The following is a 17,249-nucleotide window of genomic DNA, read 5'->3' as shown; positions in this document are numbered from 1 at the left end:
GTGTGCTGAGTGGCTCCGCTCCGTAAGCGGAGTGGTCCCTCTGGTGAGAGATTGCCTCGTTACATTAATATATTTCTTTGTCACGTGACCAGCAGTTTAATCAAAATTAAAATATCAGTTTAATGAGTGTGACTTTTATTAGTCAGAAAGCTTTGTCAAAAATTGAATAAGCAATAAAAAAGCCTTTACATGTGCTCAAAGCTGAACTGAGTCAAGAATATAAACATTGGGATCGTAATGTGAAATAATAATTTCAGAACGACAACTCGGTCAAGTAGAACCGACGGCGACGCGGCGACTGACTTTGAAGAGTTGGAATTGAGTATTAACAAGCATCAAAGTCACTGTTGAAAGTATGTATAAGACTACAAATCATTGTTGAAAGCAGTAATATAGGGTTAAGGGTATGGGGTTGTTAGTAATCAAAGTAAGTTATGTTGTCATTTGATAACATAAACAAGGAAGTGATTTTGTAAACTGGACAACGCCACAGTTAAGGACCCTATACACTGTACACTAAAGAGTTCTGATTCTCATCAACAACGCCACAGGTTAAGGAACCTTCTCTACAATGCACACTAAAGAGTTCTAATTCTACTGGACAATGCCACAGTTAAAGAAACCCTCTCTACACTGCACACTAAAGAGTTATGATACAGTGGTATTGTAAACTGGGCAATGGTAGCAATGCCCAATAATTTTTAAGGAGTCCAAAAAATGTCATTTTTTTCTGTTGAAAATAATGAGTTTTCATAAAGGTCTAGAAACACATTTTTCACAGGACATCTTTTCAAAAGAAATAGACAGTGTCCAAACAGACTATACCAATTTCCTGTTTATAATACTGCCAATTTAATTTATAAAACTGGCTCCATCCTATAACCTTTGAATGGGTCAACCTAAACCATGTGTCTTGAATTTAAATCACAATAACATGAGTAGGGATGTTATATCTGTTTTTATGTTTTACTCAAAAAAAGAAATTAATCACATACATATTATTAAAATACAATGTTGTACTTGTACATTGCTTTGAATTTTGTTAAAAAAAAATTGTTTTATAGTTTTTTGTCTACAAACATGTGTCCCTCACCCGTGAGAGAGACATAAAAAAGCTGTGTTATAAATTTTTAAAATAACGATTCATATCAAGTTATTCCACAGTTGTAGAGTAATCTTTCTTTGTTCTCTCAAGTACCGTAGGTAATGTTCTATGAAAATCCTTATAAATATCTATAAAATATTTAAAAATCATTGGAATATGTTAAGTTTTAAAAATGGACTTGGACGTAGGTGGGAGAATAATATTTTTGTTCGCTGTTTTTAACGAAATTTTTATGCCTTTTATCAATTAACAAAAGCACAAATAAAAAAAAAATAGTCCGATGCTCGTATTACAAAATAAGCAATATGATTCTGAAAAGTGTATAATAACGATAAGCTTATCCATTGAATTGTTGCAAAGAATAATCTGGCATGATCATGAAATGTACCAAGAACTTTTATTACAGATTACTGCATTCACAAGAGAATTCTTGTCTCAGTTCTTAATTTGTTTGTGTTAATTTTGATATCTACAGGATGTAATGTACAACATTTGAAAGGATTACAAGGATAATTATCATTATACAGGTATTTATTTTTATGCCCTGCCATGAATATGGCTGGGGCATTTAGTGTTTGTCATGTCTGTCTTCCGTCCTTCTGTCCTTCCATCCTTCCGTCTGTCCTTCCATCACACTTTGTGTTTAGCTCTGTTCAAAGTAGTGTTGTTACGATAGTCGCCGACTATCGAAAAATCGTCGTTTAAAGGCCCAGATCGGCGACAATCGATTGTTAATATTATCATCGATAGATCGCTATATTTTTCATGCCGTAGTTCTTAAGCCGATCAGGTTTCCCTTTTATATTCACCAAAGGGACGTCACTCTAATTGGTGTAAACAAAATGGCGAACGTGCATGGTGAAGAGGTTGACGCCTAATTATATCAATATCCTGGTGCAACACGATCTAAAGTTTGAAATTTTTTGGCTTTCTGAAAAAGGGCGATGGGCCTCCATGCAAAAATAATATACAGATGGACTCGGTTATTTGTAAATTGTGTAAAATGTCGTATGCCAATAAAGATAAGTTGAAGTTCGCGGTCAAATGTCATGGAATTCTACTCATGCTGAATTAATAAATTTAAGCTTTTTAATAGTTCAAATTATCGATTATATAATCGATTGTGTTCTTCCGATTCAATTTGATAATCGATAGTAAAATATGTCCGATTTTACAACACTAGTTCAAAGCTAAGTTTCAAATAAACTATCCAGGATATTATTATTAAACTTCATATGCTGATAGATATTGATGAGAGCTATGCAACTGTATCAACTTTTTTTGACCTTGACCTTTCCTTTGACCTTGACCTCACTTTTCTTAAATTAGTGTTCAGCTCAGTTTTAAACATACCACTCAAGATGGTGTTATCAAACTTCACATGTTGATACATACTGATGAGAGCTATTCAACTGCAGGGTTCGACATTCGCGCTCGTCACCTCGTCATTTCCACCCTGAAATGATTTCGGACGACCTGATTTTAAGTCTGTCTCATCCAAATGACGACCTGGGACAAGTTGGGAATATTCAATAATGATGTTTAACATTTTAAACTAAACTTCATAAGACCTTGAAAACATATCTTCCTGTAACAAAACCAACCCATTCAACAAATTGCAGCGGCGTAGATTTCTTCTCCTGCCAAAAATGCGTTCGATCAATCAGCTGAGGCAATTTTTACTAATTTTAGTCTTTAATAAAATTTTATTTGAGATATCAAATATGCCAACTTAGTCAACAATCACCTTAAATATAAAGAGTAAATCATTGTAACATCTTGCATTTCCCTACAACTTTCTGATCATAATGATCGTTTTCTGCTGTTAGACAGCCATGTTTGGTGTCCACTGTTATATAACACCAGATTAATTCTGTCCTGGGTTATTTGACCCTATTTATTTAGGCCTTCATGGCAAGTGAAAATGAATGTTTTAAGCTACAAACTTTAGCATTCTGCATGTCTGATTTTGCTTTTATTTTTGTGTGATAAAAAATACTAGTTTACATCTTTAAATTCCAAAAATGTCTGGTTTACATTTTTTAATACAATACACGTACAACTTCTACTAATTATCTTAACAAATTTTAAGCAATTGCACATTAAGTTTTGTTCAACTGATATTTTATTTGGACGACCTGAAATTCATTCGGGCAACCTGTGATCATACCAAGGTTGCCCAAATGGCGAGACCAAATTATGACGAGTGTCGGACCCTGAACTGCATCAACATTTTTTACCGTGACCTTTCCTTTGGCCTTGACCTCACTTATCTTTAATTAGTGTTTTACTTAGTTTTAAAGATACCATTCGAGATATTTTTATCAAGCTTCAGATGCTGTTACATATTTATTTGATGAGAGCAATTCAACTTCATCAACATTTTTGACCTTGTCCTTTCCTTTGACCTTTGACCTCACTTTTCCTAAATCACTGTCAAACTTCATATGCTTATAAATGCTGATGTAAGCAATTCAACTGCATCAACAATTTGACCTTGACCTTTTATTTGACCTTGACCTCACTGTTATCAAATTGTGTTTAAGTCAGTTTTAATTAAAGATATCATTTTAGATATTCTTATCAAACTTCATATGTTGATACATATTGAGGAGAGATATGCAAATGCATCAACATTTTTGACCTTGACCTCTCTATCAAATTGTGTTTTTAAAAATCAGTTTTAAAGATTTATAATATTTTTTCAACTTCATATGCTGATACTTACTGATGATAGCTTTTCAACTGAATCTACAGTTTGTTGACCTTGGCATTTCCTTTGACCTTGACCTCACTTTAATGAAATTAGTGTCAAACTTCATATGCTGATACATACTAATGTAAGCATTTCAACTGCATCACAATTCAAGATATTCTGATCAAATTTCATACATTTATACAAATTTTCATGTTGCTTTACTAATATACCCTCGGCGGGGCATTCATGTCCTCTGGACATATTTCTAGCTACCTTTATATCTAACAGGTTTGAGACAATCGGAAAGTAAATTAAGAAATGTGTTACAGTTTTGAGAGTATCAGACAACTTTTATCAATGCATCATGAAACATTTCCATGAATAATTTCATGAATAATCTAAATTAAACCAAACTACATGTATAACATTAGTCTTTTAAGACATTGAAGCTATACAGAAATATTTATTCATTGTACTGAGTTTGTTTTGACAGATCTCCCAGGATGTGCTATTTAAGTATGTAAAGCTAAAGACAAGGAAGAAATCACCATTTTTAAAAGGTTTTACTAATGCGTAAATTTAGTTTTTTAGCTCACCTGAGTCGAAGGCTCAAGTGAGCTTTTCTGATCACATTTTGTCCAGCGTTCGTCTGTCTGTCCGTCTGTCTGTAAACTTTTCATGTTTTCGACTTCTTCTCAAGAACCGCAGAGCTAATTTCGAAATAACCAAACTTGCCACAAAGCATCCTTGGGTGAAGGGGATTTAAGTTTCTTCAAATGAAGGGCCACGCTCTCATTCAAAGGGAGATATTTGGGAAAGAAGAAAAATTTGGTGGGATGTTTTAAAAGTCTTCTTAAGAACCACTGTGGCTGTAAAGATGAAACTTACGGGGAAACATCCTCAGGTTATGTAGATTCAAGTTTGTTCAAGTCATGACCTCTGCATGTAGCGCAGGGCCTAAATGGCCGACCAAAGTTTTCAATTGAAATTTATTGGAAAATTCTTAAAAAAATCTTCTTCTCAAGAATGACAAAACTTAATTCATCATATTTATATGGAAGCATCCTCAGGTAGTGTAGATTCCATTTTCTTCAAATCATGACCCCTGGGGGTAGGGAGGGGCCAAAATGGCCGACCAAAGTTTTACATAGAAATATATAGGAAAATTCTTTAAAAATCTTCTTCTCAAGAATAGCAAAGCCATAATTGATCATATTCATATGGAAGCATCCTCAGGTTGTGCAGATTCAAGTTTGTTTAAATCATTACCCTTGGGGATAAGGCGGGGCCACAATGGCCAACCAAAGGTTTACATAGATATATATAGTCAAATTCTCATCTTCTCAAGAATAGCAAGGCCATGACTGGTCATGGGACTACTTTTGGATTGAAGCTTTTCAATAATAAACCAATTTCTATTTTTTCCTAGCCATAGTGCTCAGGTGAGCGATGTAGCCCATGGGCCTCTTGTTTAATATGACGGGTTGGTATTATAAAGACTTAACAAAATTCAGGTCTATATTTCCATGAATAATCTAAAAAATAACAAACAATAACATTAGTTTTCATGACATTGAAGCTTTACAGAAATATGTACTCATTGTACTGAGTTTATTTTGACAGGTCTCCCAGGATGTGCTGTTTAACTATGTAAAGCTAAAGAAGAGGAAGAAATCACCATTTTAACAGGTTAAACTAATGCCTAAATTTAGTTTTTAGCTCACCTGAGCTGAAGGCTCAAGTGAGCTCTTCTGATCACATTTTGTCTGGTGTCTGTCTGTCTGTAAACTTTTCACATTTTGGACTTCTTTTCAAGAACTGCTGGGCCAATTTCAAGCAAACTTGCCAGTGGCACAAAGCATCCTTGGATGAAGGGTATTCAAAATTGTTCAAATGGAAGGCCAAGCCCTCTTCCAAGGGAAGATAATTATGAATTAGGGAAAAATTAATTGCATCTTTTAAAAATCTTCTTCTTCAAAACCATTGGGCCAAGAAAGATGAAACTCATGTTTATTGTTGAAGCATCCTCATGTAGTGTAGATTTAAGTTTGTTCAAATGATGTCCCATGGGGGTAGGGCAGGGCCACAATGGCTTATCAAAGTTTTACATAGGAATATATAGGAAAAATCTTTGAAATCTTCTTCTCTAGAACCACTGGGCCAGGAAAGATGAAACTCAAGTTGAAGCACCTCAGGTAGTGTAGATTCAAATCATGACCCCCAGTGGTAGGGCGGGGCCACAATTGACAATTAAAGTTTTACATACTAGGAATGAATACATTGGAAAATCAATTTTTTTAAAACTCCAATGAATTACGGTAAGATGCATTTTGGAAACTGATTTTGATGAAATTTAGATGCTCACTTTTTCATTGCAACTGATCCCAACAGAAATATTTTAGAATTAGACGTTTGTACTGTCCAAACATATATCGATCCAGCTGACTTTGAGCGTAATTGATATTTTTCTTTTCCGAAAACAGTTTGTTATATTCAGACAAAATTTGTTTGAGTAATGTGGCTCTATAATTTACTAAATTACTCAAATAAAATATTCTGATATTATAATCTATATCATTATATACATGTAATTACAGAGGATATAGTTGGTTATCACATACATATTTTAGATAAATGATAAAAGGGCTTAATAATCTAAATGTAACATAATAATTTCAATATTATCAGGTTATAGTTTACATGGTATATCATTTACAGAGCATTTTAACATAGTTGTTAAAAATAATGAAAATAGAAGAATTGAAAGGCCAATATAAAAGAATACGAAGGCATTAATCTTTCTAAATTTATATTTTGAGTTAATAGAAAACCAAGCATCCAATATGCAATCATACGAGGGCTGTTCGAAAATTGTTGAGACATTGTGTATATTTTGCTTACTAATGAACGTCGTTTGGTGAAAATTTGCATATACGTTTGACATACACAAAGAATTAATAAAAACAAAAAATATTTTACAATTATTAAATATTTTCTGTGCAATGGTATATAAATGCGTCAACAGTAGGGGTACCCGGAGCAGTCCCAAAATCAGATATTGAAAATATGTGACACCAACGTTCTAACTCTTCGGGGACCTATAATAAGAGCGAAAATAATTCAATTCATGTATATAATTGTCCTGCTTTATTTCAAATTCATGTTGTGCAACTTTGTTTGAAGTTTGATCAGGAGTACGGAGATCATAAAAAATAAAACGCGGTAGAGAAATCTGCTAAGAACAGAAAATAGGATTTTGACGTCAAGGGCGGAGCAGCCAGCACACCTAAAATTTTGTGTAGCGCAATGTAGAACTCTTTTCCAGACTGAACGACCTGCTAAACAATAACACAACAAGAAGAAATATAATGTGTTAGGGTATCTTATTTCTTTGGAATACATTTTTATTTTACAATTAATTCAACCAGAGTAAAATCAAAAACTCCGGACGACCATCAGTTATTACGTACTGTATTCATATCGTAGACCCGCTTTGCATAGATCGGCACTGCATAATTCTTAATCATCTTTTTCCACAAATAAAATTTTTACACTGGGGTAGCAACAGCAACAGCATACATTTTAAAAGAATAGTTTAAAGAAAAGAAACTGTTTGGTTTTGTAATGTTATTTGTGATGACAAAAAAGGAAATGTATTAAACTTCGTTTTTAAACGATCGTTTTTACATGCAAAACCATCTCCGGCTGAAGTGACGTTAAAAGAAGTAATGATGCTGCTCCGGGTCGATAGACATATGCATGTTTATCATTTCACCAAAACGTTTCTTATTAACAGAGGAATTAGAAAGTGTTTTACTAGTTCTTTATAAAAAGTTGATGAATTTTCATGAAATTATCTCTATCCTTTATGGAGTAAATGTAACTGTCTCAATAATTTCCGAACAACCCTCGTATGTCGCCGACATTATTAGATGTTTTTGTTTATTTTATGTCTTCCACAAAATATGCGTATCATTTAAGTTGTATTTCTATTGAAGAAACCGTCAACATAAGAAATTGTGATCAAATGTATTTTTTAGGACATGCGTCTAGACAAACAGGGACCCAATTCACAACACAAACATTGCAAGATCCTGCTATACATAGTCCTTCATCTACAGAAACTATCGACATGAATAGCTGTAGAGAAGAACCTAGAAATGCCCCGATATCCCCTCAATCTTCTGGAAATACAGAGCAGGAAGAACGTCACATTGTCCCAGCCGATTTAAATGTGATCTCAAATTTCAAAGATGATATTAAGAAAGATTGGACAGATGAGTCCCCTCCTACCTATAGCAGTTTGTTTGTATAGTTAGACAAGCCTATGTCATTATATCCAGTGTGAACATCTTCCTTCGAGTCAAATAGGCTTTGTGTACCTATCATAATGCATAAATTAGCTCACAATTTAAACTAAACTAATGTTTTCCCTCTACTCACATACACATCTTTATAAAATGTACCCTTAACAGGGATTTTGAACAAAAGGATCCTATTATTCATCATTCATTGATTAAATTCCATACAACTGTTTATAAGTACTAGGAACTATATTTGTTTGGAAAGCTTAGCCACCCACCTACCCTCCAAATAAATTCAACTTTCTCCCGTCTTCTGATGATAAAGCATCTCTGATTGAATATATTCAATTTAAAGTAATGACTGACTAGGAATATATATTAGGGCAGTAACGGCCAGAAATAACCCAAACTTTTAATATGACTCATAAAAGCATGATTATTGCTTTAAGATATTCCCCAAACCAGTCCTGTTTCGGGTAATTCTGTGTTGGTTTGAAGATATATACGATACTGCAACTGAAACATCAGTATTGGATCTAGATACCATGGTGGAGCATTGACTGGTCACACTTGCCGTGTAATTTTTGTTAAAATTATCAAAAACAGAAAAAAATCTGTAAACAATTCTGTTTCTTCTTGTTAGTTGGACCATGATAAAAGACAAAGATTGTGCAAAAGTTCATGATTTGAAAGACCCAGTCGACTTGAATATTAAATCTAAGATTGTGCAAGAGTTCATAATTTGATGACACAGTCGCCGTAAATATTTAATCTTTCACATAGTTTCAAGGAGTTTGGATACATGTGTACGGTAGCCAGATCAAAGACCTGACAAAATTAACTGTTAGTTTTGTAAACGATGGACTGACAATTATTTATGAAAAACGTCAGTCAGCATTTGACTCAATGATAAATCGTATTTCCTGACGAGGTCATTGTATCGACCATAGAACTAACGAAAGGATGCCTTTAACGCCCTTCTCCGCAGTCACACATTTTAACGCAAACAGTGCAGGGAACTAATTTTGTTACATAAACCAGCATCAGGATCAGCATAAATAGGATCAGGATAGAACTAGCATCAGCATTTAAAAAACAGCATTACTTGGATCAGCATCAGCAAGCAAAGGATAGAACTAGCATTGATCAAAGTGAAAACAGATAAAGGAAAGTCATTTAATACAAATTACAAATAAAAATTACCCCAAAAATTATTTTAATGGCTTAAAATAGCGATGCTGTTTTTGAATTATCCACTTCCGGCAGGATAATCCTACTTACGGTAGCATTACTAGCATTGAACTAGTTTCAAACCAGCATCAGGATAAGGATCAAACCAGGATCAGGATAAGGATAACTAGCATCAAAATCAGCAAGTAAAGGAAGCATCAAAAATCAGCAAGCATAGGAAGCACCAAAATCAGCATTGATGCTGTAACAAAATTATTTCCCTGCACTGTATCCCATTTCCTATTTCTATCTTTTCTATCTCAAGCTCATCAGGATATATCATATCGACATAGGAATTAAATTTACTATTGGTAATTGACAAGACGTCTTTGATATATCTAAATGTCAAGTTGAATGCCACAACAAGTTTTTTCTCCTTTTCACGCATAAGATTTTACAAAAAGTCTGTTTCATATGAAAAAATAGGTCTACAGTAACGGGGCACAATTTGTACTCATGGGAATTCTAATAGATTGTTAGAAGACCTGGTCTCCAAAAACAACATTGATATTGTCATTCAGAAACTCGAGCTTCTTTTTGATGTCAACTTCAGAGTACTTACGTGTACAATCGGAATGTTTTTAACAAATAATTTTTCAAATGACCAATGGCAAGGTAAGTAAATTTACGAGTTCCATTTTAATTTAAAAAAAACAGCTGTCAATGAGATCAAAAAGCCTAGACTTTAATTTATCATGGGGAATGGCTGTGTATAGAGTTGAAAAGTTGTAAGTTTTAAGCTGTAGATTTTGATGAAATCTTGTAATATCAAATTCTCAAAAGATCTTTGTAATTTTTAAGCATCCACATCTGATTTACATTTTTTCCTGAATATAATGTTGCACAGTGCTCTTGAAGTTTCTCTTGTTAATATTTTAATGAGGAGTAAAGAAAGAGGCTTGATTGAACATTTACTGAACTGTCTATGTAAGTTTCTTTGTTTGTACGGATTTCTAATGAAGTTTTCTAATCCAATATATACGAGGGTTATCAAAAAGATCGAGGACTAGAGCCATAAAATTAAAACAGCTTTAGGTACATCAATGAATTTTTAAATATCTAGTTCAGCAACATCTCTTCTTTCTATAGAATAAACCACAAATCATAATTTTTTTTTAAATAAACTAGTAATGTTTTTGTAAGCAATGGTATGTCCAGGCGGCGCATTCTCGAAAACGGGAGATTTCGACCGAAGTGTAACTGAAAAAACTCTTTTGATTTGATATAAAAATCACGTTTATTCGGGTATGTGTTGGGACACTATTGTTCCATATTTATTTTATAATAATTTGGGAAATAATGACCGTACCAAGCTGAAATTTTCAACATTTCTTTATTTAATTGTTGTTTTATGTTCCTTAAAAATTTGTAAGTTAGACTACCTACATGTATTACTAATTTTGTAGCCTCGGTCCACGAACTTTTTGATAACCACTCGTAAATAGATGGTAGTTCACCCATTTTGATTCCTTGGGATATTTAAAATATTTAAAACTGACATATGATTTGAAGTATTTCTTCCTTAGAGAGGGATCTATCAGTATTGCCCCTCAATCTTTTAATACGTGGTTTTATCATTGATCCCATTCTGAGAAAGTGTCAACGTCTCCTATTTTTCATATTTGGTCCATCGTCTGGTGTAGTCTTCAACTGAATCCATAATATTTACTATATTCTGACGCCAATTAAAGGATCGACGTTTCCTATATCTAGGGACCCTTTAAAATAAGTGGTATCAGGTCCTCATTTTTAACTATATTTGCGTCACATGTAATAATGTGTCCAGCAGGACTATAGATATAGAGTGAAGGAGAACATGAAGACGATAGAGGATTATGTTTCAGATACTCAATATCCAGGCCATGTAAAGTTTTGTTGTAATTGAAAAGTTTGGAAGCAATAGTCGATATATATTTGTAGGAAATACAAGACGTTATATTTATAAATTACTTACATTAACTGTTTCAGTTCTTTTATTGGCATACATGTTTTGGGGTTTAAGAAAAGACGGATGGTATTAGCTGCATTTTCTTCAGTGAAACGTGCAGTTTTAAAAAGCCAATGATTTGCAATATCTATAATCACACATTCGATCCTATAGCTTCGAGGTATCAAGAAATGGGCTTTCCTTGACCTTTTCAAGAAGACTATTTAAAAGTTTCAAAGTAACAGATTCACGTTTGGTGCGATATGATGTAGACCTAAATATTGGTTTACAGAAGGCAGTAATAAATTATAGAGAATTTGTGTAGTAAAGGTTTCTTGTAAGACTGATTCCCAAGACTACGTCTCTAATAAAGTATGTTTAAAAGTCCAATCACATCTACATTTATTTATTACACTATAAACTGGAAAGATTTCCAACACTATCGACATTGCCATTGCATCCATAGGAAAATTCTATCCTCGTTTTCTAATCCAAAATTCTTCTCGTTGTCTATGGAAAGGTGTACTCAGTGATGGACTGTTTGTGTGGTATTAAATCTTTCGAAAATTTTAATTTTCATTGACAAAATAGAATGATCAGGTAAATTAAATGTTTGAATAAAAGCTGCTGACCTCTTTGATTTATTTGAAACCGATGACCTGATATTCTTTTTTTAACTTACCCCTTTGTTTGATCAAAATAAACAAATTTACACGAATTACATTATATTCCGTAGAAAAAATTAGAAGCTTTGCAGTTCAGATTTCTCCAAGGCTTGGTATAAAAGCTCTGTCCAGTAAGATTACTAGTGAAAGAAATGTTTGTTATCGAAATGTCATAGGTTTCCCAGTTTTCCCAGAAAGTTTTGAAACAGAAGACATTGGATCGGAAAAGGAACCTTCAAATATATCTGTAAAAGAAACCCTACATTCTTTCAATTTTTTTGTATGAGCTATAAGATGTAAGAATATTTTGCAAATTAAAAAAAAATGTATTTGCTGTCTAATTTGATTTAGTATTGATTGTAAGTTTTATATTTTTCCTGTTTTCAAAAGATCCTTTTTTTTAATCTGACATCTGATATCAGGAAGCTTGCTCTGCCATAAATGTATTGTTATTAAAGTGAAATCTTAAATAAGACTGACAAAAAGTAATATTTTTTAACTGAAAACTTCTTCGTAATTATTAAATGATTTTATATGATAATTATATTATTTGAAGTCTTACGTTGTACAATAACCAGGCTGGGCAGAAAGGAACGTGTAGATGTAAGTAATTTTGTAAAGGAAAATTATAGGAATTAGTTTTCTTAAAACCTTTTATTTCGACTTCGTTTTAATTACAGTTTTAACTATAGTCGCTGTATCTGATATATAAGCTTAGGGAAAGTAATTACGTTACCAATAAAGAACAGACACCACAGAGTCTGTCATACCTGCTTCATTTTGGATGCTCTATTAAGCTAAAGACAACGAAGGCTTATAATCAACTAAATTGTATTTTTAATCGAGTTGACATCAGCTTTTCTCTCGCCAACTTTCCTTATTTATTTCGTATTATTACGCTTTCACCTGCAAATAGTGTTTATATATCCCGGCATATTTTCTTTGCAACAATATATTCAAGAGGGTGTGAATCAGATTTGGATACTAACATATTCCAAAGAATTTTTGAACAATTTGAAATCACAAGATTTTTACCAAAATCTACGACTTAAAAACTTACGACTTTTAAATTTTATGCATAATCATTCCCCGCGATAATTAAATGTCAGGCTTTTACATATCATTGACAGCTCCTTTCTATAAAAATGGAACTCGTAAACTTTCTTTGATCGGTGATTTGCAAAATTATTTTGTTAAAAAACACTCTGATTGCAAACTCAAGTATTTGAAGTTGACAGGATCTATGTGGTTTTTGCAGACCAGGTCTTCCAAAAATCTATTGAAATTCCCATGGTTTCTAATTGCCCTCTGTTATTAGCACACCCTTTTTTCTATTTATATGAAGCAGAATATGTGCAAAATCTTATGCTTGAAAAAAAAGAAAACACTTGCTTTGGCCTTCAACTTGATAGTAGATATATCGACGACGTATTGTCAATTAACAATAGTAATTTCCATTGCTGTGTCGATACGATATATACTGGTGAGCTTGAGATAAAAGATATCAAAGAGTCTCATACTTCTGTTTTATTCTTGGATATTTTAATTGATAAAGACACTACTGATTATCTAACGACCAAGCTATATGATAAACGTGATGACTTTAACTTATCTCTCGTCAACTTCTGTTACTAATGCAGCAATATACCTTCATCGCATGCACACGGAGTTTGTAAATCTCAGTTGATTCGATACGCAAGAGCATCCTCTATGAACAATTTGTATGAACAATTTCTAAAACGAGGAAAATTATTGATAAACAAGTTGATGAAACAAGAATATCAGCAGTCTCGGTTAAAGTAATCATTTCGTACGTTCTACGGTCGATACAATGACCTTGTCAGCTAATACAATTTATCATTGACTCAAATACTGAATGACCTTTTCCATCCCATTGTTAGTCCATTATCTATACACTGAATGGACGACGGATCAATTCGTTATTTACCAATCATGCATATGACAAGGAGCGAATGTAAGCGGTCGGCAGGGGATGCTCACTTCTCCATGGCACCTTATCCCGCCTCTGATGTTTTGGAGGTCCGTGTTTTGCTCTGCTCCTGTTTTGTATTGTTTAGTGGAACTTTGATATTAAATACTGTTCATTATCTCCATATCCTTTATCTCCTCAAGAGTAATCTCGCAGTATAATCAACTTTTAAACCGAGACAGGCTACTTACACATACAGGGATTTGAACAACAACTCCACTGGCATTCAGTAAATTACATGGTCGATATTATGCTCATTTTGCAAATTACAAAACACCCGTAGAAAAATCATTTTTTGTAGAGAAAAAGTCCTAGGTGTCGTTATATTATATGTTAGTCCTATAAAAAATTGACCCCCATTGAAAAATGACTCCCTTTAAAGTGATATAAAATTTATCAAAGGTGAAAAGGAAAAATATGCTGTATATTATAATTGTTCTTCCTTCAAGTAATTCATGCATTTGTTCGAATAGATTTGATCTTTGTTCTTCTTAGCACGTACATGTAGGGGTAATAAAGTTCATAATTTTTCTCTTATGAAATATTAACAAATCAGTTTTAAGCAATTAGTAATCAATTAATTAATCTTCATTTTCTGATAAAGGGGCAAACCTAGAAAATCAAAGATGGTACATGTAAATGGATCAAACGCACGCTGGAGGTGAAATTTACATATATATATATATATATATATATATATATATATATATATATATATATATATATATATATATATATATATATATATATATATATATATATATATATATTCTTTACTGACTCCATTGATACGTTGTTTCAGAAAAAAAATTGTTGGGAAAAAGTAGAAATTTGTTACAGACGAATTAATATCGGTGCGTACAAGTAAGTAATTTGTTCGAATTAATAAGGTTTCATTCGGACGAGTGAGTAAAAATAGATTGATTGATTGTATATTGTTAACGTCCCTCTCGAGAATTTTTCACTCATATGGAGACGTCACCGTATGCCGGAAGGGCTTCAAATTTTGACCTTTACTTGGCACTCACGGCCATTGAGCAATGAGGGAACTTTATCGTGCCAACGCCTGCCGCTGACACGGGGCCTCGGTTTTTAAGGTCTCATCCAAAGGACCCGCAACTTTCACTTCAAAGTGCCGAGCGCATGAGGAAGGAACAGTTGCTACCCATTTTATCAACTGGGTCAATCGCGGCCGAGATACGAACTCACGACCTCCCGATCACGGAGCGAGCGCTCTACCGACTGAACGGTGGGTAAAAATAGAAATGGATGACAAGACGCCTCGATGCTGTATATTTTTATATGTTCTATCCTATATATGCCGACTATCACTATATGACTAAAATATTTTAAAACCTTTGCAAATACATATTCTTTTCAATCTATAAAATCTGCATTTCATTCACAGTATGATCCAGGCTAATACCATTTATACATTCATGCTATATATTGATTGATGATTTTACCCATTAAAAATGTATGTAAAAGACTTCTTTTGCAATTCATAAAGACAAATTTGATAAACAGAATGCGTGTTTAGAAAGCTTTATTCTGCTTGGAGCTTTGTATTTGTTATCATTAGCAAATAACTAAAGCTACAAACAACTACATAAATTGATATAGCATGTATTAGCTTTATGTAAATTTATATAAATATTGAATTGGTTGATAAACTTAACTATATATTGTTTGTTGAGAAAGCATGTTCACTGAATATTACCGATTTGAGGCATACTCTAAAGATATATTATACCGTATAAGGTGAAATTTTAGCGAGATGCAAATTTATCGATATCTACCTAAAATCTAGTATTTCATTTTTAGCGAGAAGTAATTTTAACGATTTTAAACAGCTTACTAAAGAATGTATTACAAATAATACGCAATTAATTTTTAGGGATATTCAATTTTAGCGATGTCAGCATCCTCGCTAATGATGCCAAAATTGAATCCTCGCTTAAAATTCTACTTATAGGGTAGTTAGCATTTGTTAACTATGGAATACTATTGTGTGAAAGATTTTACTATAGTAAATAAAAGCTTTTACGTATTAAATTTAAGGAATTTCGTTGTTTTAAGTTTTTTTCTTCAAATTTTACTTCTTGATTCTAGAGGTTGATACTACTGGTGTAATCAAAATATTATTTTATAAATTAACATCATTGGTATGTGTTATAGATCTTAAGGACCTAAATCTTAGGACAGACACTGCATATATATTAATACAGTGCAAGATATAAGACGGAAGCAAAACTTAAAACAATGACAAAAATAGCAGTCAATCAATATCAGGCCATGAGAACTTTCATAGTTATTTTACACTGATGTCCAAAATTGTACTTGAAAATACATTAATAACTGAAAATTGCTTACAGTCAGGTAATTATAAAGTCGAATTGGTCTCATCAGAGACACATATTTAAACTAAATATTTAACAGTTATATGACTATTGAATCTATTGCTTTTAAGGTAGGATTCTTCTCTGGGTTTCTGACTAGAAGTGATATTCAAAGTACATTTGTTGATATGTCTAATATATTTAGATGTAAGAGATTTAAAAGACCATATTTTTCTTTCCTCATCACAATTATACAACTTTAATTAGAAATGGTAAACTGCGTTTGAAAACTAGCAGGGACTATATTTTTGGCGGAATGATTGCGTATGAAAATATCTTCTTTTCTGTCTCTCAAAATTTTTATAGAACATTGACTTTACTTATAATTTTTACGCAATTAAAGACTAGACAAAAATTTTAAATGTAAGTTAAATTAATAATAAGGGACTAAAGTTTTAAAATATATCAAATAAATAAGATTTTTACCACATACTAGAACTATGTTGGCTTTTAAATGCTTCAATCTAAGTACAGATTTGAGCCAAAAATCCGTAAAAATTGTTATTTCTCTTTTAGTAAACCATCCAAACTTTTAGATTTGTATCATTTGGTACCTTTATGTGACAACTTTACTATATGTGAAAATTGGGAAAAGTTAAATATAGGACGCATATAAAAATAACTCATAAATCCTAAAAAATTAAGAAAAGTAGAGGAAGTTTGGATTAGCAAAGATCCATTTTATTTAAATTATCCGTGTCAATTTGGTAATGTCATCATATAGGCCCTTTATGGTAGTATCTTTTTATGCAAAAAGAAAATCATTCAATGTTTCGAATTACAAGTAGGGATCACATGATTGGAAACAGTAACTTTTTATTCTTAATGTCAGGGAAAAAGGTAATGACTTTGACCTGACCTTGCCTCCTTTAATATTTAACCGTCAAATTTAATCTCCCTGATACCATCACTTAGTGATATTGTCCTCTTG

General features: G+C 32.7%; 1 long non-coding RNA gene across 1 annotated transcript; it reads left to right on the top strand.

The window, feature by feature from the left end:
- Window positions 1–265: 265 nt before the first annotated feature.
- On the top strand, window positions 266–5,739 carry LOC134230826 (uncharacterized). The gene is made up of 4 exons (XR_009984426.1): window positions 266–353; window positions 1,581–1,632; window positions 4,297–4,363; window positions 5,427–5,739. It is a non-coding gene; the product is annotated as an uncharacterized LOC134230826 (long non-coding RNA).
- Window positions 5,740–17,249: the final 11,510 nt, after the last annotated feature.

The sequence above is a fragment of the Saccostrea cucullata genome, unplaced genomic scaffold (assembly GCF_032062105.1).
Source record: "Saccostrea cucullata isolate Sc308-1 unplaced genomic scaffold, CSIRO_AGI_Scuc_v1 ctg4747, whole genome shotgun sequence".
Taxonomy (NCBI): domain Eukaryota; kingdom Metazoa; phylum Mollusca; class Bivalvia; order Ostreida; family Ostreidae; genus Saccostrea; species Saccostrea cuccullata.
The sequence above is the reverse complement of the archived record's forward strand: the minus strand, read 5'-3'. Positions and strand labels throughout refer to the sequence as shown.